The 25,241-nt window shown below is 40.2% G+C and overlaps 1 protein-coding gene across 1 annotated transcript in view; it reads right to left on the bottom strand.

The window, feature by feature from the left end:
* LOC102917268 (M1-specific T cell receptor alpha chain-like) overlaps nucleotides 1-25,241 on the bottom strand; it is a 775,359-nt gene that overhangs the window by 327,396 nt on the left and 422,722 nt on the right. The gene's annotated exons all lie outside the window — the stretch shown is intronic.

Raw genomic sequence — 25,241 nt, 5'->3', positions numbered from 1 at the left:
GTGTCCAATAAGTTCCTAGTCCTGGCTTTCTTAATGGATTTTAGTACACCTATGTGCCCCTGGACTCTCAATTTACTCCCATAAATCTCTAGGTGACTCATGTCTACTCCCAGGAATAAAACATTTGTCAGTCCATGCCATATAGATGGTGCCAGACAGATTGCTGTTCATGTGTCTGCCCCTATTTTGACCCTCAAAACAGAGTCAAAAGCTACTTACAAAATGAGTCAACACAAGGCACTGCCTGTAAGACAGCTATTTTATACAACATGGAATAGCTCATAGCAAGGGGACAGCCTGATCTAAACAAACTGTTTACAAAGAGAAATTCTTTAATCTTCAAACTTTATTGGGAATTACACTCTGAACAATGCAACTTAGAGAGTCACAGGGTCTTATATTCGCACGCTGCAAGGATGATCCTGTAGGATGCCCACACTTATCCCTAGGTGTGTCTTATCTGTCCTGAGTACCCATCTCTGTTCATTCCCATGTTTGAAATCTTCGTTATAATCTCTTTCAATAAACCCTACCTCATGTTGTCTCATCCTGAAACTCTTTTCCACAACACAGCCAAGAATTGGCTTTCCTTACTAGAAGTCTCTGAAAAGAATGCCTCAGTGGCAGGGGGGAGCCACGCCCCTCTGAGTTTGCTTATGGTTCTTGGCCCCGCCCCCCCCCCCATGGAACCTTGGTGAAAACATGAAAAGCAGCCAGGGAAATGGCAGGCTGCCTGAAGTTTCCTTTTCCTTTCTAATTAGTCCAGTACTTTACAATTGAATCTCTCACTAAATTTTAAGATGTAGAGAAAATGGAGACCATTCTTTGCCAGAATGTGATGTGAATCTGGTCTAGTCCAGGTCCCAGTAGAGTTTTTCATCCCGTCTAAAGCATCATGGCTGCTCATGGCTGCTCATGACTTTCCGCATCACATTTCCACTACTGGCATTCGGTCTTCTCAGCTCCCACCAGAATCGCACTGATCACATATTAAGGTCTGCTTCTAGCATTCTAAGCTTTCAATAGCCTACCTCTCTAAATACCTCCAAATTTCTACAACTAATTCTAAAGCTTAAGAATCACATGGTCAGAGCCAGTCAAAGCAAAATCTGACTAATTGTAACTATTTTTTTTTCATGTGTATGTTAATCAGACGTTTTGTTTCTGTGACAAACACCTGAGATGAACCAGTTAAGGAAAGAAGGGTTTATAGTTTCAGAAGTAGGTTGGCCCGTTGTTGTTGGTGTGAGGTGAGGCTGAAAGCAGAGTGGAGAGAGGGAGAGGGAGAGACAGAGACATAGAGAGAGGCAGAGACAGAGAGACAGGGAGAGATTTCCAGGCCAAGATATAGCCTGAAGGACATGTCTCAGAGACCTACTTCCTCTTGATAATCCCCATTCCCTAAAGTTTCCAGCTACCACCTTGGTCCCCAGAATTCAGTACATGAGCCTCTGGGAAGCATTTTATAATCAAACCATTACAGAGATCTTGGTTGGCAAAGCAAGATGAAGGGCCGAGGGAAACTTGTTACAATTTATTTTAAAAACATAGGAAGGCGACCTTGGTGGGTTGGAGCCAAGGGGCCCCAGAAAGTCACGCCACACAACAGAACTCACAGTGGAGGGCTACTGGGGAGACAAGAGCTGAGGAGAGAAGAAGAAGAGGAAGAAGAGAAGGAGCAGAGTAGGGGACAGATACCCGTCTCTGAAGAGACAGGAGGTGGGCAAGGCCGGTCTTTTATAAGGGGGCATAGGGAATGTGCACGGGGTGGGGGTGGGGGTGGGGGTGCTCTTAGTAGCTGCAGCTGAGGACATATCCTGTCAGGACCCTAAGGACAGGCCAGTACAGGTGCCTGAATGCTTGCAGTAAGCGTAGCACAGGCTCTGAGGTGAGAGTTTACTCACCCGACTGACCGTGGTGCTTCCTCATGGAACGCAGCCAAATTTTCTGATGCAGCAGTAGTCACTAGAACTGAGAGTTACTGTTGACTAGAAATATAGACTCCGATGGATTTCCTCTTCTATTTAGTCTTCCAGTGTCTGGGCACTTTATCTAGCACAATATAAGGAAACTTTTTATATCTCATCGTGGGGCCAAAATACTTGACAAATGCAACACGAGGAAAAGGAGGACTTGTTTCGGCTCGTGGTTTGAAGGTAGAGTGCATTGTCATAGGAAACCCATTATGGCAAGCGGGGCTCTAACTGCGCAGCAGGCGCTTGAGGCCGCTGGTCATTGCGTTCTTAGGAAGCAGAGAAAGATGGAAGGCCGCAGTCTGTAGCTCACTTTCTCCTCCCCCCCCCCTTTTTTTTCTTCCTGACCCCACCCCACAAGGTTATGCTGCCCACATTCATGATGTGCATTCTCTGCTCAGTTAAACCTCTCTGGAAAACCTGTATCTACGTGTGTGTGTCCAGTTAGGTTGACAATGAAAATAATCACCGTCCCAAGACAACCCCACGCTGGGCACCAGCAATCGTCTCTCTCTGCTTCCGGCCAGCAGAGACTGCATGAACACCACCTCGTTCGTAATTCCATGCATTTTGTGCTACGATGGGCTATGACCTCACAAACCACAGGCCCAGATTACCCATTCCTTACGTCGCTTTTGACAGCTGTGTGGTTACAACAGCAAGAAAAGGAAATAATATGCTGACCATGAGCACAGCGCCTCACATACGCAGACAGTGTGGAGTTCCTCTGAGTGGGTGGATAGGGGCTTCTGGGGGAACTTGCAGACCATATCTACCTCAGGCTGCTGATCTTAGATTCTGGAAGCCATTGGTCTTACATGTTTTGTGGTAGTGTGAAATTCAGTGGCACCCGAGCAGGACAAAAGTGAGGAGTGTGGAAAAAAATGTGGTAGAACCTCAAATTAGTGCCATTTCCTAAGGACTGCATAAGATCTGGTGATTAAAGGCATGAGTTCTGAGGAAAGAGTCCAAAAGGGTTTGGTAATGAAGAGTGTTTGCCATGACTGAAGGAGGGAACTAAAGAAGAGAAGATTTGGTCTCTAAGTCGTTACAATTATGCAAAGATGCCACAAAGCATAGCTTCTAGCTTCATGAGTACATGCAGATACATGCGTATATTTATATACATTTTGATAATAGGTCTAAAATGTACGTCATAAACTCAAAGCAGCACTGGCCTCTAGGAGGAGATAAGAGGGTGCCCTGGGCAGAGGGGGCCTAAACTTTTATCTATTATATAAGAACTTCAAAAAAAAAAATCACAGGACATTCATTTCTTCTACGTGTAAATTAAATTAGCTTAAATACATGGGCATTTTGAAACGATTATGACAAGTCTTATTTGGAGCTACTGACTTAATCTCCTGTAAAAGCCTGTTAAAATTTCTGTGAAGTATCTCATTCCTTCCCCATGCAATGCTTTCCATGCTGTTCAGTACATACAGAGTGAAGCCCTTTATTAGAGACAGACACATACAGATCACACACACACACAACACACACACACACACACACACAACACACACACAGAGTTCATTTAACATACAGACACATACACAGCACACAGAGACAGTCACACACAGACACATACAGCTCATATAACAGACAGACACAGGGGTAGACACACGGACGTAGGGACAAACACATGATAGCCCTCAGACAGGCACAGGTTCCACCTCCTGTGACAGACAGAGGACAAAAGACACAGGGAGCAAGAAGTAGAGATGTAGGAGAATGCTTTAAGGTGTGTTACTTTTGTTTATGTTGCATTTGTTCAACTCTGTGAAGCTGTGTTACTGTGCTGTGCCTGTGTAAAACACCCGATGGTCTAATAAAGAGCTGAACGGCCAATAGCAAGACAGGAGAAAGGATAGGCGGGGCTGGCAGGCAGAGAGAATATATATACAGAGAGAAGTCTGGGAGGAAGGATCTAGGAACCAGAGAAGGAGGAGGACTCCAGGGGCCAGCCACCCATCTACACAGCCAGCCATGGAGTAAGAAACAAAGAAAGGCATACAGGAATAGAAAAGGAAAAGCCCAGAGGTAAAAGGTAGACAGGATAATCTAAAGTAAAAAAGCTGGCTAGAATCTAAGCCAAGCTGAGGCCAGGCATTCATAATTAAGAATAAGCCTCTGTGTGTGATTTACTTGAGAGCTGGGTGGTAGGCCCCCCAGAAAAGTGGAAAAAAAACCCCCAACAACATAAAGAACTCAAATATGGATTCATTCTTGGTTAAAGACTCCAAGGGGAAGTGTTTTTATTTCTTTCCTTAATGAGACACTGATGCATTATTGATAACTCAGAGTTAATCTCTAATGTATTATAATCCAAGCAAATCAGGATAAAGCTAAAGTAGGAAAGAGGAGAAAGGATTTGCTTAGCCCAAACAGTGAAGCCATGTGTTACAATAGCCTATGAGCTAGAGTTATGATCTATTATTAGAGCAATTTAAATTCCCAAGCCCTGGAAGTATTTTGCTTATACTGATAGAGTCATTTTTGCTTACTATTGCACAGAGCACAGTTCCCCTGATTCAATGTCTCCCAACTACCATGATGTCTTTTGCAGAAATACCCAAACCAAAACCAAAACCAAAGGACAGACTTACACGTGTGCGTGTGCCATGCCTTCTGCCTGAGGTTTCTGTGTGGCTGCCCTATGAGATGCTATCTTTGTGCTTGCCAATGCACAGAAATAAAGGGCCGTATCAGCAGGAATCAGGGTTTTGATCTGCAAATCTATGGAATGTGCTGTACTCTTCGAATAGAACCGTTCTAAGGCAAAATCAGCAACCCCCTTCTCAGGGTTTCCCCACCCTCTGTGGAGGATATATTCTGGCACCTTGTTTGGATGCTGTCGAAACCAATAGAGGACGACATAGTCTGTGGAGGAGGAACTGTAACGGCAGTGCAAGCTTACAGACCCCCCTTCTGCTGCAGATAGCCCCGTGTCCTGGGACGTGATCCAGTCTGCTCTTCCAAGCCCTGCCACATGAAACACACAGCAGAGAGTGTCAAACAAGGGTCTTCCTCCACAAGGGCGGACTCGGGTGCTGGATGGAACTGTTACCTGGGAGGGCCAGTGCCAGAAGTGAAGTGAAGATAAATGGCCCATTCATTGTTTCTTCTGAAGTCCTGAGTAGTTTGAGATCTTACAATATTCAGTGGATACTTCAGGCTGGTAGCATCTCTCAGTCAAGGTCCTGGGAGGTGGCTTCTGGCTGGCTCTTATCCCAGGTCAGAAATGGGAGGAGCTCAGTTTAACTAGAGAATTGCCTGAAGGAACTGAAACACTTCTCCATGATTGGAGAAACACTCATTGTTCATCTGAGATAGTCTGAATATGTTGTATCTGTCTGCATTTATTTATTTTTTTCCCCATGCTCCTGGACACAGGTAAATGGGTTAACAGTTAGCAGTGATGATGTCTGTAGGTTAGGGTTGTGTGTTCCTTTATTTTTCTTTGATAGGGGATAGATATTAGTTTTAGAACAATGTTACTTTGGTGACAGGTTAGTCCTGTGAGATGTAAATTCCGTTTGGCATTTGTGACCATGTGAAAGAGGCACGAGAGTAAAGGAAGTTCTCTAGTCTGGCCGTACAACCTCTTCGAGAAGAGCTGCCTCTCCAGCTTCTAGTTTACAGACTCATCCCACCGCTGCACCCCCAGTACTCGGAAGGTTTACACAGGATGTGCTCTGTTTTCAGAGGCTTTTTATGATAATAAGTGTTCAAATTAGTGTGTGATATGCTCAGAGGAGTCTTCTGTCTTTTTAATGAGGCACTTGATACTCGAAACAACATTAAAATACAGAGTATAAGTAAGAAGTGGGCAAATCAGGAGAAAGACTTCTGCTTGAATGAAATAATGCTGCCCAATGGTTTCTACCCTTTCTTATTTGCTAAGTCGGGCAATAAAAGTTTCAGGCTTTCTTTTCTCTTTTTCTTTTTTTTTTGTAAATTTTTTTATTGGTTCTTTGGAATTTCATATCATGTACCTCAATCCCAAGACCTTCCATGTCTACCCTCCACCCTTGTAGCCTCCCCACAGAAGAAAATAAAAAAAAAGAAATAAAAATAAATCACTTCATTCCTCCACCTTTCTTGCCTCTCCATCACCTATTCATTTGTCTTAGTGGCATTGGGAGCTGCGGTCTGTCACACAGTAGACCCTTTTGCCCAAACAGCTTTACTTGCAAATGTTCTTTGCAGTAAGTTGCTGGTCAGGTTCAAGGCCTCTGGTTCCCACTACACCATCAACACTGGACCCTCACTGAGCTCCTCTCAGATACCCTGCTGTTGCTGCCCGAGTCGTGGAGATCCTGTGGCTGTGGTTCCACATGACTGGCCCCTTCACATGTTCCAGCAAGTCATGGGTGGGGTAGATGTTGGGCCAAATCAAAGTCCTGGATGTAGTCCTGGGTGGTAGCTGAGTTGGTGAGCCCATTCCTCCACCGGGAACCCCCTCCCTCCATGAGGGGAGGTGGCAGCTAAAGAGGCACAGGACCAGCTCTCCTGTGCCCAGGCCACTGTGGACAGCTCTCTTGTTAGGGGCTGGATCAGCTGTCCAAGGGCCAATGAGGGGTGGAACAAGCTCAGCATGACCCTTGGACATCAACATGACCTCAGGTGGCAGTCCAGACCATGGGCATCTGCATGGCTTTGGTGGTAACATGGGCCATGAACATCAACATAGACCCCAGATTTGATAGGGTCATAGACCCAGACATGGCCTCCAGTGACAGCAAAGGTCTGGACATCACATGGCCTCAGGAGGCAGTGCAAGCCACTCACATCAGCCTCACTACTGTTTTGTCTCCAAGTTTTGCCTCTCTCCACGACACCGGAACCACTCTGCTTCCCTTTCTCTCCCTTCATATACTTGCTCATCATAGTGGTGCTCATTAGGCTTGTGGCCTCTGTCTGTCTGTCTTCTGTCTGGCCATCTTCTCTCTGGCCTGAGCTGCATGGTGGCAGGCTGGACCTGCAGCCTATGGCTGCCTCTAGGCTTTCTTATTACTACTAATATGTCTAGTCTAGGTGGAAGATAAAACAACTGTAACAGTAGAGGCAATGTACAGACTAGTTTCAGGATCAATCCTGATCAGAGAGGGTTCCATTTTCACCATGGGGCAGAATGTACAGTAATGTGGTTCATATACATACTCCAGAGCCTAACTGTGGCAACTGAATGTGGGATGAAGATGACTAGGAATTCAATGCCTCCACAACACAGAAGAAGGCAGCTGAGACTCTAGATTGGGAGGTGGTCATGTGTAGGGTTCTGCATAGTTTTTTTTTTTTAAGGTGCTGTTTAACCTTCTAGACTTTTCCCACGTGAATCAATAAGTGAGAATTTTCTTTTGTTACTTGCATTGGTGTGAGCTTTGCAAAATGTCAGTTCATAACCATAGTTGAAAGTTGCATGATCTTCGTGGATGATCAGAGACGGAATGCTGTACTGCTTTGCCATTGCTGCTCACCCCTGTGCAGGAAGATTAACATACCAAGAAAAGGAATTGTCAGATCATCTTCCCCAAGACCATAATTATTCTCCACTGGAAGTATAAGGCTTCCTCCAAGGCAGGATGAATTCTGCTTTCCTACTTTTCTAATGATCAGTTCTCAGGTTTACTTGGTTATCCCTGACTCACAAACTCAGTTCAGGGAAAAAGATCACTAGTGAAATCTGTGTCCAGTCTATCCTTTGAGTGTTTGGATTATTTTCCTGTGAAATGTGATTATTTTCCCTCTTACCAACACCATGTTACTTTACACACACACACACACACACACACACACACACACACACACACACACACAGAGAGAGAGAGAGAGAGAGAGAGAGAGAGAGAGAGAGAGAGAGAGAGAGAAGCAGAAACAGCTATTTAGTTATTAAGCTAACAAAAAATTGTGTGATTTGGCTCCAGTTTAAATTCAAATCCTTCCCACTAAATCGTCTGTGGGAATCACTGGCAATGGAACACTGCCATCTTGTGTGCTGGCACAGAATACCTGGAAATTTGTATTTGTTCCTATTACCAGTGGCTGTATTTTATTCTGACCTTCTCCCTCTGTTGAAGGACAGACTAGCCCAAGTCACACTCATTCTATTACTCAATGGCTCCATAGGCAATGAAAAACGTGAAAAATGTGGAACCCCGACCACAGTCTAAACCCCTCCCCAACATGCCTTCACTCAGAACTCTTTTTTTGGTTAGTATTTCAATAATAAATTATATTGTATTTTCATTAAAATTACAGTACTGATTATCATCTAGTCTCATAAGGTCGCTTATTCTCAGTACCTTGAACAGCCATCCATGCTACAATGGGCAGTTAAAAATAAAGGCATGAATGTTTGAAATGGAATTGTAGGGATGAGGGTTGATGGATGGAAGGGAGGAAGGAAGAAGGGGGGTTTTACAGTGATCAGAATAAACTTCATACATGTAGGAATTTGCCAAAGAACACATTCAATAAAAAATAAAGTAGATCTTTCTTCCTGTTCTCTAAATAATCTCTAAAGCATCATAAACTGTAATAGTGTGTGTGTGTGTGTGTGTGTGTGTGTGTGATGGGATGCTTGTTGAACATTCACACAGACAGTAGAGTATTCTCACAACTGTTGCAGATCATGGTACCCTAGCACATTTAATTCATGTGTCTACTCTGCCTTCTTCATGTTTTTTTTTTTTTTTGACACAGAGTCTTGTTATGTAGCTCAGGTTGGCCTCAAACTTACTATCTTCCTGCCTTCACTTCTGGAATGCTGGGATTAAAGATGTGCACGAGAATGCTTGGATTGATATATCTGCAATTATTTTTGAGTAAGGCTACTTCCTTTTATAATGATTTAAATGAGCAGCTAAGATTTCATTTCAAGAGAGCTGACATGCACAGCTTTGGTTATGCATCTTGAAGAAATGTTCAGTTCTTAAGAAAATGAAATTATATATTTTCCTGTCATTGAATTTTTGCCCAAATAATATATCTTAAATGTATTGTCATATTATTGCATAGAGATATACACTGTTTTTCCTTAAATGGCTGACTATATTCTGCAATATGAATATATTATAATTTAGCCATTGACAGTTACTGAATACACACATTGATTGCTTCTAGTTTCTTTCTCAGTGTGGTGTTTACTGAGACATTTTGGTGGATAATTTTTTTATTAGATTTATGGATTACTTTATATTTTTTATTTATAATTTTTTAAATGATCAAATATTCTCTTGCATTCATTTTAATAAACATTCTAGATGCTTTTGAAAGGTATTTAATATCCTGATAAAAGAAAAAAGGTGAAGCCACTGCTTAGTCTGTCACATCTTTCTTCTGAAATTACCCATGGTGCCTATAGGTACATCACCATTTAGTGATCATGCAGCATCAGATACTTCCCCTGACAAGGTGTTGGTGATGAAAAGCTTCAGCTTTGCCTTTTGGTGTGATGTGACTTAGCTATGGAGCCTCTGCATTTGGCTTTCCTGTGTCTGTTTCGTGAGATGATCGATGGTCTTTTCCCTTAAACCTGTTTTATAAAGCTTTTCTGTTGCTTCTAACGGACAATTCTGATATCCATGAATTTTAACTGGAGAGGAGGAGTGGGATTTCCAGGGCCATTTTACTGGAATGATTCATATGACAGTGAAATAGTTTCATGCTAGCAATTTTGTTTGAAATAGCACAGTTACTAAAAGACAGCAGCTGTATCAGAGGGTACTTCCACAGCTGCCATTCCATGAAGAATAATGTGAGAGACTTAGACAGAGAATATAATGTGTCTTTTGTCATTTGTCTTCCCCACCGATCCAGAAGGCATAGCTGGCTGTATGTAGTTATGTTGACTTTGTCCTCTAGACTGCATGCCTCAGAGAAACCACCAGATCCTAGAACATGATAGCAGCTGAACCAACTGAATCTTCACATCACTTCCCTCCTCTTGTGACGTCAGGAAGCTCTCAAGACACCTGCTCCAGCTCTTACTCATTCAGTGTCATTTATAAAACAAAGCCCCTGTCTGTGCACCACTTTTCTTTGAAACACATATTCTGATTATATGTTTTTATAACATACTAGATTTTTTCGTAATTTGAATACCAGGGTATTCTAAGTGAGTCAATATAAATGGCACAAAAACTTCCACTCTATTAAGACTAACCCCTTGGCTACTGAAAACTTACTTTAGTATTCTATCACCTTGATGTAGAACTTGAGATTTTATTTTTGCACCAATTTTAGATAACTTATCTGTATTGTGTGTTGCAAGATACATGATGTTTCTTACATCTTATTTCCTATTGACACTCACATTTCAATTTGAATTAGTTAAATTCAATTCAGTTCCATTCAGCTCAGTTCCATTGAATTCTTTTTCTTTTAATTAAAAAAACAATTTGAATCTTTCAGAAATGTTTTTAATTAAGTGGAATTGCATCACTCTCCCCCTCTCTTTTCTCTATCCATCCTTTCTCAGGTATTCTCCTCGCAATCCCATATTTTCTCCCCTACTCTCAAGTTAATAGCTTCTTTTTCTTTGATTATTACATATGTTTTCATATAAATATACACATGCATGTGCATACACAAGTATATAAACACAAACTGCTGAGTATGTTCTTGTTTGTGTGTTTATGGCTTCAGGGATGACCACTCTGCATTGGACAACCAATAAGAGGGCTCATCCCTGGAAAAGGCTAATTCTTCTATTCCCAGAAGTCATTAGTTGCCTGTAGTTCTATATCCAAGAGTGGAATCCTGTGGGACTTTCCCCCGCCCCTTCCATGTTCATATGCCCATTGATAGTACCATTATTTCAGCCTCTAAGGAACCAGAAAATACTATACAAGTTGCCAAGGGAAGCAACTAGACAGTCCTACCCAGACAATAACCAGCATGGCTCAAAATCCATAGAGATAAATGTAGGTACCACCCCTCACCAAAGGAGCTCCTCTTTACAGCAATTGCAGACCATAGAAAAGCACAGCCGGACACATAGCAGATCTTAACAGATCATAGGGAGCCCACCCCCAGTGGATACATTGCAGCTCCTGTATCTGCTATGGATATGTCTACAGTTGTATCATATGCAGCTCCTGTATCTATGGTTCAGGGAACATTGCGGAAGAGGAGGTGGAAAGATTGTAAGAGCCGTAATACCAGGAAGTCTTCTGTGAAAAAGTCTCCTGGAAAGTTTATTTTATTAATAACATGCTGAGCATATCAAAAATATACTGAGCAGATACGTAGAGCAAGGCTTCATGTTGGATGCTGCGATATACATAAGGTCAGGAAGGCAAAGACAAAAATGGTTTCTTTGGCTAAAGGGCAGACTAGTTATTCTGAAGTAATTTCACTGAAATAGATGTAGGTTCCATATGAGTGACAATATATATTCATGAATTGTCCAAATGCCCCAAAATGTAACAAAAATATCCAGGAACAGACTCATCAACGGAAAAAAAAAAACTTAGTATACAAAGTAATGGATTTTGTTTTGGCATTTCATAATCTTTCATTATGCTTTGTTCCAGTTGCCCCTCCCTCTCAGTCTTCCCTCCCCTTCCTGGTCCCCTCTGCTTCTTCCCTTCCCCATTTCTGCTACCATGTCACACATGTTTCACTCCATTCTTGTCCCTCCTCACTCAAAAAATACCCTCTAATGTCCCCTTTCAAGATTGTCTCTCTTTCTCTCCCCCCTTTCTCTCCACCCACCCCATCTCTGTCTCTGTCTCTCTCTCACACACACTTGAACAGACATTTAAAACTAGGTTCTGATTGTGAAAGAAATAAAGAGGTCATGGGTTATTTTTCCTTATGAGTCTGCTTCTATTTCATTTTTATGACTGAATAAAATCCATAGGTTCTGCCTTTGTTTTGCCTATGCAGCTGCTGATTTATTTTGTTGTGAACAGTATGGCAAGGAGCATGGTTATGAAAGCATCTCTGTGGGATACTTAGTGTCCCCTACACCTGACAGTGGTAGATCAGGTGGCAGTTCTATTTCGAGTTGTTGATTTCCACAGTGGTCGAACCAGCTTCACTCCCTCCAACAGTGTATAAAATTTCCTACTTCCATTCACTCTCAAGCCTTTGTTGTAGCTTGTTTTCTTGATGTTAACCACTCTGACTGGGGTGAGGTAGAATCCCAAAGTACTTTTAATTACATTTCTCTGATTATTAAGGAAGTTTGTTTCTTTTAAAAGAATATGTTCATTACATTTATTTGTGTGCATGTGATGGTGGGGCATACATGTCACAGATGTGTGTGGAGTTCAGAGGACAATTTGCAGGAGTTAGTTCTTTCAGCCACATGGGTTCCAGGGATAGAACTCAGGTTGGCTATTTGTGTTTCTTCTTTTGAGAATTGTCAATTCAGTTCATCAGCCCATTTATTGATTGGATGATTTGAAATTTTTGTATCTAATTTAAAAAATTCTAGATATTAGTCAGTCCTTGGTTTGAAGTAGGGGTGGCAAAGCAACCCCCTCATTGTGAAGCCTCTCTTTACTCTGGTGGCTTCCTTTTCTGTGTAATAGTCTTTTAATCTCAGGTAATTCCATCTGCTGATTGCTGGGTTATTTCCTGCACTATTGGAGTTAATTTCAGAAAGTGTTTCCCTATGTTTCCTCCAGCAGTTTCTAAGTTTTAGGATTTACATTTAAGTCTTTGTCCAGTTCGAATTGATTTTGGCATGGGTTGAAAAAGTAATCATCAATATCACTCAGCTATGAATTTTGGTAACTACAATAGTAACCTGCCTACAAGATCTACTGGTGTATCAGTGGCACAAATGGATGCTAACCAGTGGGGTGAAGCATCTAGTTAAGCACCAACTAGATTTCTCCATGATTGATGACATATATAAGTGATGTCTTAAACAACTGGGACTTACCATCATGTTTTGGTGTGTAATTAATAACATTTGCAATAGCTTGTGATTTTTTTATTTTTATTTTTGCGAGGGTCATCTATGGGACCCCTTTGGTCAATGACTTAACAAGATGTATCCAGTTCCTGGTACTGGGGATTTTATTTGGTAGCATAAGATGTCTAACTGGGGCAGTCTCTCCCATTAAATGGTAAGTTTATTTTAATATTTAATTCCATCTGTATATAAACAAACTAATTAATAAATGGAAGAGTCTATTGTAGTGGGCTGTCATATTCTTTCTTTTAGTCTGCCCTCCTGTCTCTCTCCCTATTTAATGTTCCTATTCCAGTTTCCCCTTTATCCATTTATAACACTGTATTCTATTTCCCCTTCCTTGAAAGATCACCTGCTCCCACAAGTTTCCTCACTTGCTACATAACCTCTGTGGTCATTCTAAATGAAACACATGTCTAAAGCTTAAAAATGATGATGGCTAGGTTTTTGTTGACTTGACATGAGCTACAGTCACTTGTGAAGAGAGAAGTTCAATTGAGAAAATGCCTCCATCTTTCTTCCCAAATGACTCTAGCTCATGCCAAGTTGACAAAAATCTAACCAGCATAGTATTTGCCTCCTTTGAGTCAGGGTCTTTCATTAGCTTGGTGATCACCAGTTAGGCTAGCATCGCTGGCAAGCAAGCCTTAGGGAATCCCCCTGTCTCTGCTTTCTCAGTGATGGGATTGTAAGTGCACCACCATATACCATATATGGCAGTTAAAGTTAACTAGGGTATTTGCTGTTTTAAATTTTTCATTGTAAATGTCTCTCACTTTCATGGTTAGTTTTATTTGTAGTATCTAATCTGTGAGGCTGTTCTGAAAGGGATTGTTTTCCTGATTTCTTTATCAATATGTCATTATTGATATATAGTAAAACTACTGAACTTTTTGGAATATGCATGAGTACTTATTTGTGTGAGTGTACTTGTATATGAAGAGATGTGTGTGTGCATGCATGTGTGTGCACATGTGTGTACCAAAAGACAACTTCAGTATTCTTCAGAGGGCATTCACCTTTAGTTTTTTTCAGACAGGGTCTCTCACTGGCCTGGAACTCAACAAGTAGTGTTGGATGGATGGTCAATGAATCCCATGGACTCTCCTGTCTTCCTTCACAGCATATGTATTACAAATGAGTACCATCACTTCCATCCTTTTTTCTTTAATAAGAGTTATGTGGGAATTGAACTCAGATCTTCACGGATGCAAGGCAAACACTTTACCAACTGAGCTATCTTCCCTGGCCTATACATTTTTCTATGTTGATGTTGGATACTAATACTTTGCTGAATATGTTTATCAGATTTAAGGGTTTTCTTGTGGAGCCTTTAGGGTCTTTTAAATATGAGATAAGGTGGTCTAAAAATAGTGATAATTTGACCTATTTTTACTATTTGTATTCCTGTTTAGTCTATTTTAGTCTATGGCTTTATCTAAGACACTAAGCACTATGTTGAATAAAATAGTAAAGAAAGCAGGCATTTTGTCTTATTACTGAGTTTGAAGGAAATATTTTTCTCTTGTTTAGTATATTGTTGATTGTAGGTTTTGCCATATATAGCCCACATTATGTTGAGGTTTGTTCCTTCTGTTCCTAGCTTGGATCCTGGGCTGTATGAGAGAAGAGAAAGTGATCTGGGAAATTGACTCACTGCTGCTGGCTGTGGATGTGACTGGCTTCTTCAAGTTCCTTCCTGGACTTCCTTGCATAATGGACTATAAGCTGGGAAAGTAAACCTTTAAAAAAAACCCTTTATTTATTAAAGTGACTATTGTCATATACAGCAACAGAAACTTGACTAAAAGACTGATTAGAATCAGGAGTTTTCTGTTTTGTTTTAAGTTTTGAGAGAGTGTGTGTATGTGTGTAACATGATTGATTCCTCCCTAGCTCTCCTTTGCTCTAGTGGTCTTCTGAGTTCTTCTTTCATGCTGACTTTCCATCCAGTCTGATGACCTTTTCTCTAGTTACTTCTGTCCCTTTGCAGCCCTTGATTGAGTCCATTTGCTTTGTTTGCAGCTGTTTTGAAATCATTTATCTTTTTTTTTTTTTTTTTTTGCTAGTAAAACGTTGACAACATCAGCATTTTACCTACCTCAGTTTCTTTGAACTAATTGAGGAAGTGTGATCTTTTAGGAGAGTTGCATTGTCTTGCTTTTTTGTTTCAATGTTGTATCTTTTGCATCTGTTGGTTTGGATGTCTCTTCTGGTTATATTTTTGTATTGTCTTATTGAGCAGATTTCTCTTGATTCCTCTGCTCCCAAGAGTCCTCACTGAAGAGAAAACATACTTTGGACAAAGATTTTGTTCCCCTCCCGTACTAGGAGCCACATGCTTGAAATGATGTTCAGCATGGATTACTTCCTGGGTTGTATCACCTGCTCTTCTCTCTAGCTTTTTTGTGTGTCTCAGTATTACCTTTATGGATTGCTGGATCTTTTTTCTGTTTCTCTTTGGAATAGAGTCTGTCTTTTTTTTTTAATTTTTTTATTTTGATTCTTTCACTTTTCAGCTGAAGAAAGCAGAGTTTACCAACCTACCTGAAAGTACAACATAATGATTCTTCAAGGAACTAAAGAGTACCACTTTAGTTCTACTGGAAAAATATAACTCTTGATAAATATGTCACAAACTTAGATATTTAGCACAATTCAGTCTAGATTAAAGATGAGTTTAAAATTAAAATTATTTATCATATAAGAAATCAGCTGTCATCTACAAGAGCCTTTGTCTTTCTTTGTTGTTTTTGTTTTTCGAGACAGGGTTTCTCTGTGTAGTTTTGGTATCTGTCCTGGATCTCCCTCTGTAGACCAGGCTGACTTTGAACTCATAGAGATCCACCTGGCTCTGACTCCTGAGTTCTGGGATTAAAGGTATGCACCACCACCGCCCGGCAAGATCCTTTGTCTTAAAAAATTAATAGAACATAAGGCATAGTTTCAGTTCCTAGAACTTCAGATGGAAAAAAAATCAAATGTAAAATATCTGAGTTATCAAGACAACACTTCTCCTCCAGAAACCAGTGATCTTATTGTAATATTCCCCGAGAAAAACAATTTGAGACATAAGACAAGGGCTTCAAAATATAAACATGTTAAAGGCCTTGAAGAGTATATGAGTAAATGTCTCAGTGGGGACTGGAAAATACGATCAGTTAAGTGCAATAATGAAAACTATTCAAGATATGAAAATAGAATTTAACAAATAAATAGAATTAATAAAGAAAAGCCAAGCCAAAATAAAACTTAAAATAAAAAACTCAAGTTACTGGTAAAAAAAAAGTTCAGTGAAAAGCCTCACTAATAGATTAAATGAAGTAGAAAAGAGAATTTTAGGTATTGAAAACAAAGTAGAAGAAATGGATAGCTCAATCAAAGAAAATGTTAAATCTAAAAAAAAAATCTAGGTCTAAAAGATTCAGGAAATCTTGGATATGATGAAAAAAACTGAGAAGAAGAGAGCCAGTTCAAAGTCACGAAAATATTTTTTTAACAAAACCATGGAAGAATATTTTCCAAATGTTAAAAACAGTGATGCCAATACCGATCAGACAGAACCAGAAAAAAAACTCCCTATGACACATAATAATCAAAACATTAAACATACAGAATAACAAAAAAGAATATTAAATGCTGTAAGGGAAAAGGATCAAATCACATGGAAAACCCTATTAAAGTAACACTTAACTTTTCAGCAGAGACTCTGAAAGTAAGAAGGACTTGTATGGATGTTCCACAAATTCTGAAAGGCCGCACATGCCACCCTAGACTACTATACCCAGAAAAACTATCAATCACAATCAAAGGAGAAAGAAAAATATTTCATAATACAAATAAATATAAGACATCTCTACCAGCAATCTAACTCTACAGAAGGAAAACTTCAGTCTGAAGAGGTTAACTATACCCAGAAATACATAAAGAATAAATAATCCCTGAATAGTTAACCAGAAAAATCTAAACAACAAAACAGAAACATAAAACACCACAGCAAAATAATAGGAATTAATAAATAATGCCCGGTAACAACTCTCAATATTATCAGTCTCCATGCCCCAATAAAAAGACACATACTAAACGATTGGATGGGTGGGGGAGTAATAGAGTGAAGAATAGCAATTTAAATGATCTGATCACAAAATGGGAAAAATGGGGCAGGCTCTAATTACCAGGCAGAGAGAGATAAATACAGAAGATGGAGAAATGATAAAACAACAACAAAAAACAGCAAAGATGTCTGGAAAAGTCATAAGGAATCATATTATTAACTATCTGCCTAAAAATTCCTACAATAAGTCTGTATAAATACACATATATAATTTGAATAAAATTCTATCATTTGAGCTGAAATGCTCCCTATAAGAACTAAAGACCACTTACCAAAAACCCCAACACCAGGCATGAAAAACCATCTTTTGAGTTGTTGGCCTGGGTTGTTCAAGAGATTCCCTGAGCACAAAGCCTATTGTGTTGTCCTTGGTTATTCCACTCCCTGGCCCCCAGAGGTGGAAGGTAAGTCACTATTGCTGAAAAATCCATACACTTCAGAAACAAGGCCCAGAGACTTTCTGAGCTAAAACTGACCTGAAAGACTAAAGGGCACCATGAAAGCCTTTAAAGGAGGGAGCCTACAAACAATCCCACCTAGCTTTGATGCCCATGAACCATATCAATGACCAGCATGACACAATATCCCTAAGGTTGTAGTAGTGGCATGCATGCCTTTGTGGCAATCAGTAGCTCTCTATTTGGAGTTTGATGCACTCAACAGTGGGAACAACTAGAAACCTAGAAAATTATTCAGTGCTAGTGAAATCATGCTAATGAAGGAGAATATACAACCACTAATTTACTAAACCAGCATAATCTCAAACAACAATCTACGAACATTTGTCCTATACCCACCTCTCATCAAGGCAATTTCTCTTTCCAACAGATGGAGACACTACAGAAATCCACAATCAATCCAAATGCAGAGCTGTGGAGACCAGTACTGGTGGATACATCTGCAAAGCACTCCCACAAGTAAGGCTCAAGGATCATTGCAGAAGAGGGGGAAAGATTGCAAGAGCCAGAGGATCAGGGAGTTTGCTGTCAGATTGTATCTCCCACTAATATCAGAAGCTGTACCCATGAAGTCTCACCACTGTGATTGTCTGGATGTGAGCTGTACAAGACTGACACCAATGAACATTCCAAAGAGGATAAAGAAGAGTTCATGAGACCTCATCCCTACACAACTACAGGCAACTGAGGAAAGCTGGAAATGGGAGAGATCTTCCTCCCCCAGGGAAGACCATGCAAATTGGTCTGAAAACATACATATATGTAACATTATATGGAATGAACAGAATATATATATGTATGCATATATACACATATACATATATATCAATATAATAACTATTAGTCAAAACAGAGGCCATGAGTTTGAAGGAGAGTGGGGAGAGTATGTTGGAGGGTTTGGTGACAGGAAGGGAATGGAAAGAGGTGTTGTAATTATGTTATAATCTCAAAAATAAAACAAAAAATTGATAGTTCTAAAGGAAATTTGATAATATCACAAGAAATCTGTACTATTAAGATGTTGGTCCAGTGGCTGACAAATAATACTGCTACATATTTCAAGTGAGATTATGTAAATCTGATAATACTAAAAATAAGAGCTTATCTAAGGGACAGATGTTGAATTACTTATGGTTGAAATAACCAGCACTTCAGTTTTGTGTTAAAATAATTAAGTTGGGTAAGGGCAGTGAGAAAAAAAAAAAGAATGCAACAAATTCCTCCTGTGTTGGTACTCATTGAGAGTGAAGAATGCATAGCGCTCATATGATTCTTTCTATCTTGTGTAGGCTTTTAAAATTCCCATAAACTATTTGACTAATAGTTATTATATTGATATATATGTATATGTGTATATATGCATATGTACATATATATTCTGTTCATTCCATATAACATTACATATATGTATGTTTTCAGACCAATTTGCATGGTCTTCCCTGGGGGAGGAAGATCTCTCCCATTTCCAGCTTTCCTCAGTTGCCTGTAGTTGTGTAGGGATGAGGTCTCATGAACTCTTCTTTATCCTCTTTGGAATGTTCATTGGTGTCATTCTTGTACAGCTCACATCCAGACAATCACAGTGGTGAGACTTCACGGGTACAGCTTCTGATATTAGCGGGAGATACAATCTGACAGCGAACTAGTATTTCTTCTACTTTCTTCATTTCTTGGAAATGTTTTGAATGAAATGGCCACTTAAATGTGCATTCAGGGACTGGGTGGACTCAGTCATGCTTGACTTTGCAATCATGAAGACCCGAGTTTTATCCCCAGAACCCATGTAAAAATGACTGGCATAGCGATATACACTTGTAACCCTAACACTGGGGAGGTGATGATGGGGATGCCTAGGCTTGCTGGCCTGCTGGTCTAGCCTAACTGGTGAGCTCCAGTCCAACGCAAGACCCTGTCTCAAAGGATGTGGATGATATTACTGAGGATGATCTGAGGTTGTTGTTTTGTCTCCATACACATGTGCACATACATGGACACATGCTCACACCCATGTGTGCATGCACCCATGCATAAAATAGCTGCATGTTCATAAACCTTGGTCTGAACATACATGAGTGTGTGGGAACCATTGGTTTCTTTATTGATAGCCATATTCCATTTTTTAAGCCAGTGTTAAATTTTTAGTAGAAGAAATCAACTATTTAAGTTGAAATTTATTTATTATTACTGTGTGTATATATGTACGACATCTGTGTGTGACCGTGGGTGCACACATGTGCCATGATATGTATGTGGAAGTCAGAGGACAAGTTTAGGGAGTTGGTACCTTCCTGCCTTTGTGTTGGCCCTGGGGATCCCACTCAGGTTGTCACTGGGTGCAGCCAGCACCTGTACCTGCTTGGTGCTTCACCGGCCCTGAAATTAGCTATTTCAAAACTGCACCTTTAATTTGCTGGTGTAGATTGTTTCTACTGTTTGCTTTTTATGAATCTCCTGAGATTTTTAATGTGTTCTATCATTCTAACTGTTGAATTTTTATAGCACCTGCCTTTTCTATTGCTGATTTGGATAGAAGTTTATCAACATTATTTGTCATTTGAAATAAAGTATTTTTCCATGTCTTTCTTTCACTAAAGTTTCACATTTCTGTTTTCTTTGGGCTTGTTTGCTTTGGGTCTTCTGCCCAGTTAACTGATATTTGAACTTTATTCTTTTATAAGAATTATTTTTATTTTATGTATATGAGTATTTTTCCTGAATATCTGCATATATGTCTGTGCACTTTGTGCCCCAGGAATTCAGAGATGGGGTTGGACCCTAGGAACTGAATTTAAGCCTGATTTTTGGGTGCCATGTCAATGCCAGGAACTGAACCCAGATTCTTTGAAAGAGCATAAGTGCTCCTACACTTTGCCATCTCAATAGCCCAATGAAATGTGAGCTTTTTAACTGCACATGTGTAGTCTGAAAATGCTTCTTTAGAGATTCTCAGTTGTGCAATGGAAGGTTTGCTAGAGGAGGTTTCCAATGTCATGAATTAAAAATAAGTAGTTGCCACTATTATATATTTTAAATGTATAAATTACTGTCTGGCTATGTGAAAAGTTTGTTACAGTTGTTGTTTCTCTTTGTTTCTGTCTAATGGTTACTTAAAAAATATTGTTTCTTTGGTTTTTGTATCCTTTTTAGCTAAAAGTACAGGGTCAATTTTTCTAAATAGCTCACAAATAATAGAAAACAATTTGTTTCCCCTAATTGCTGGCTGTATCCATTCCTAACACAGATAACATGTGGGAATTTAAGTTTACTACACTTTGTTATTTGGTTTACCCACTTGCTAGTGGATGGATGCTTTGGTGGTTTCCACATTTTGATCTCTAGGAATCGTGCTTCTATGAATAGTCAACATGCAACATTATACATGGACATGCTTTTCAGTTCTCTTTATAAACATTGGAGTGTCAGCAAGGGATGTCTGTGTTTAACCATTTGAAGAAGTGCCAAACAGTTTTCCAAATTGTCTATGCCATTTTATACCTCTACCAACAGTGGATGAAGATCATCTTCCTCTTCCTCTTCCCTCCTCAGTTCCCTTTCTTTAAAATAGAGTCATTCTAGTGGATGTGGTACCACGTGCTGTGGCTTTGATTTATATTTCCTTAGTGAGTGATGACGTCAAGCATCTTTTCAGGCACTTTTTGGTCATTTGTGTATGCTCCTCTGAGCAGTGACTCAGCTACTTAAAAATTGTTGTTTAGTTATTATTGACCTGTAAGATTTAAAAAATATCTTCTTAGCACTAGATCCTCATCAGACCCATTGTCTGCATTCTGGTGGATTCTCTTTACCTTCCTTTGTGGAAATTTATGGACATCGATGCCTCAAAGTTTGTTTGGTAAAGCTCTCTTTAGCCATATTTCCTTTGGTTGCTTTCATTTTGGTAACACAGGTAAGATGTCATTAACATTTGTAGCTATATTTTCTTCTAGACTTTTATTGTTTTCATTTTATAGTAAAATTTTGATCTACTTGAGCTAAATTTTGTACTAGAGTGATGAAGAGATCTAATTTTATGCTTCTTCATGTGGCTTTTCAGTTGTCCCAGCAGACTTGACTGAAAAGGCTCATCTTTTCTCATTCATGGTCTTGAAATCTACTCAGCAACAAATAATGAATGTGTTACTGAGCTCTCATTTCTACTCCAACTACATCTATCTATTTTTTAAGAGAGATATGTTAACATCATGTACTGTAATTGTGCACTGGCCAATTCTTCTTACATTTTGACAAAAATAAGTAAACAAATCTATCCTCTACATTTTGAAGAAACCAATAAGGGAAGTTCACTTATCAAAGGACATATCTTTTGAGGGCAGACTCTTGAGTAAATGAGAATTTTCAGCACTGGATCAGCAGGTACATACGTCATCACATTTCATACCAGAGGAGCTGCAGCGAGAGGCTGTATTGTGACTGGAGTTGCAGCTGCAGATTTGATACAGGCTGCGGGGGCCTGGGGAGCACTGTGCCGTCCTGCACAGAAGTAGGTACTTGTATCAACAGGCTCCGAGGCTGAGATAGTCAGGACACTGTCTTTTCTTGTTGCACCCATCTCAGCAGTCACTTTCCCATGTCTGACCAAGTCACCACTCTTATATATGGCTACCAAGAGGACCAAGCCTTCTCCAGGGTCCTGCTTGTACCACAGAAATCTTTCAAGTGTACTTGAAGAGTTGCAGCTCATGGAGACATCCTTTCCTTCTGGGGTGGATATATACTGAGCACTCTGACTCAGAACTTGACCATTCACCACTAGATGAAAAGACAAAGAAAACAGTTTTTCGGTTGGCTTCAGACCACCTTTCTTAGACCCATGGAGGATACTGTATCCCAGAAGTTTCCAGCTCTGCCTCCCTCCTCTAGCTTTCCTCTGGTGTCTTTTCTAGACTTCGATAAAACCTCACCTCACATTCTTTCACAGTTTCCTCTGCTTCAGAGTTCCCTGTGGAGGAAGAAAAAAACCCCAAGACTCACGTGCTAGCTGCATCCAGAGGATTGTTAATAGACCTTCAAGGAGCATCTCTTCAGCAAGCAATTCTTTTCTAAATGGGTTTCCTATTTCAAGAAACTCATCTAGGCTCAGAGTGACACAATTTAATTACCATTGTGGCATTAAAAGCAACCTGTTCTGTGTATCAGCTAACCTGATTGCTCATTGGACGTTTGCCGGGGGTTAGAACTGACCTAGAAAGTAGTTATGAAGGAAGGCACTGCCCCCTTATGGCTAGACACTAGATTCTGGCCCTGCTTTCAGTTTCTTTTACTAATCATATTTTCCTCAATCCTTCAATGAACACACTTACCAAGTACTCAGGATATGTGGGAGAACTATACAGATCTGAACAAGAGCAGAAACGGCCCACGAACAACTTACATATCTCTGAGAAGTCACTGCAGGAGACGGGCTTCTAGCTGATTAGAATGCATTTAGGAAAGTATTTTCCTCTGTGACAAGGGCATGTGGGTGTGTGAGATGCTTGGAAAATTGGGGGTGGGCCTGCCTTCACTGGCCACAGAATCGGATTCTGCAGCCACCTGGAGCAGCAGAATGCCCACAGAAATCTGGGCCCTTTGACAGCCTTGCTAATCAGGGCAGTCGTTACCTCAGAAGACAGAGGCCGAGGTCTGGGCACTGGTCTTCACCCAGAAAGCATGAGTTATGAAACATGTAGTTGAAAGTGGAGCCAGACTTTTAGGTCTTCCATTGTGACTGGGAAAGGCAGGCACCCAGTTTCATAGGAAAACAGCAACAACAACAACAACTCCACACTTTACTGATTGACTTATTTTCTAAAGATGAAGATGCAGAGCTAGAAACCAGGTGTAGTTGAGAGTGCAGTGGGCAAGTATTTGAAAACAGGAACAGAAATCATCTTTCCTGGATTTATACCTCAGTAAGTATGGAAAACGGCCTCAGGATCAGAGAAATCTTAAACTCCCATAACATGAAAAGCAGAAACCACAACAGAAGGACAAACTCTGATGGGGACAGTGAAGGCAGACAGGCAGGCAGGAGGATGCCTCTGACTTTAAACACAGCGGTGTACAGTGGTGTGGTCTTTCTGGCTCTTCCAGAGAAGCAGATGGAACCAGGAATATTATCAAAACCCACATTTCTATAGAATGGAAACCCACAGGGATTTTCTTTTAAAGAATGAAATTGATGAGGCATCTTGGTCCTTTCTCCTTTCTTGAATTCTTCCTTTCTTTCCCTGCTGTTTTGAGAATTAAATCGAAGCTCTCAGGATCTCGTATGCTTGAGTACCTTACCATAGAGAGACACATTTCTTTTTCTTACCTGAACTGTCTGTTCATTTACCCACTCAACTGATTGTATTGTTTTAGCTTTTTGAGTTTTGAATTCTTTAAAAAATTTAGATGTTAGGTCCCTGTTAGATAAAGAGGTAGTAAGATTTTTTTTCCATTCTGTATTCTGTCTCTGAACTTAATTTTTTTTATTTAATTAAAATACAACTACATCATTTCTCCCCTCCCTCTCTTCCTTCCTACCCCTCCCACATCTGGCCCCTCCCCCAAATTCATGGCCTTGTTTTCTTTAACCACTGTTGTTACATATAAGTATCAATGGATCAATGTATAAATACAACGTGCTGAGTTTATTTAGTGCTGTGTGCATGCATATTGTTTCCAGGCAGAGCATTTGGTATTGGATAATCAATAAAGGGTCTCATCCCTGAGAAAGACCTTTGTCTCTCAGCAATTGTTAATTGCCTGTAGCTCTTCATCTAGGGGTGAAGCTCTATGAGATTCCCCCATCTACATTGGGATCTTAGCTGGTGTTGTTCTTGTTAGGCCGCCATGTTGTTTAGATTTCACAGGTATAGATTCCCTGTCATAGCCAGAAGGCCACTCTCACGGCACACTTCCTCATCCTCTGGCTCTTAAAATATTCCACTCCCACTCCAACAATGTTCCCTGAGACTTCTTGGATGCAGCAGTTGTGTTGTAGATGCATAATTCCGGGGGCTGGGCACCCCCAGGTCAGTCATCCTCTATATTTTGACTAGTTGTGTGATTCTGCAATACTCTACCTCTCCCTTTGATGTAAAAAAAGGCTTCTTGGATGAGAGGTGAGATCTACAGTTAACTGCAAATTTCATGGTTTTTGTTTTTGTTACCGTACAAAAGCTTTTAAACTTTATGCAGTTCCATGCATCACTTCTTGCCACTCTTTGAGCAGTCTGAATCCTTTGCAGAGATTCATTACCTATGTCTGTGCCTTGAAATAGTTCACCTGTTTTCCTTGAGCAGTGTTAATGTTGCAGGTCTCACATTAAAGTCCTTTTTAAATTCATTTTGAATTGATTTGGGTACAGAGTGGGGAATCTAGCTTCATTCTCCATGTGGATATCCAATTTTCCTTGCTATTTTTCCTCCAACACATATTTTTGATACTTTTGTAAAAAGTCAGATGGCTGTCATCACATTTCCCCCTGGATTCTGTTCTATCTTGTGGATCCATGAATTCGTTTTGTGCCAGTGCCACGCTCTGACTGTGACTCTAGTATATTGAAGTCAGAGATGATGGCAGCCCCAGCTTGGCTCGTCATTCTTGAGATTGCTTTCTGCTGTTTGGTGTCTTTTGTGCTTCTGTATGAGTTTTAGGATTATTTTTTCTACTTAGATGAGGAACATTCTTGGAATTTTGTGGCAGATTGTATTGAACTTGTAGATCACTTGGCCATTTCACAACATTAGTTTTGCAAAGGCTGGTTATGCAC

The sequence above is a fragment of the Peromyscus maniculatus genome, chromosome 9 (assembly GCF_049852395.1).
Source record: "Peromyscus maniculatus bairdii isolate BWxNUB_F1_BW_parent chromosome 9, HU_Pman_BW_mat_3.1, whole genome shotgun sequence".
In the NCBI taxonomy this organism is placed as follows: domain Eukaryota; kingdom Metazoa; phylum Chordata; class Mammalia; order Rodentia; family Cricetidae; genus Peromyscus; species Peromyscus maniculatus.
This window is presented reverse-complemented; position numbering and strand designations above follow the sequence as displayed.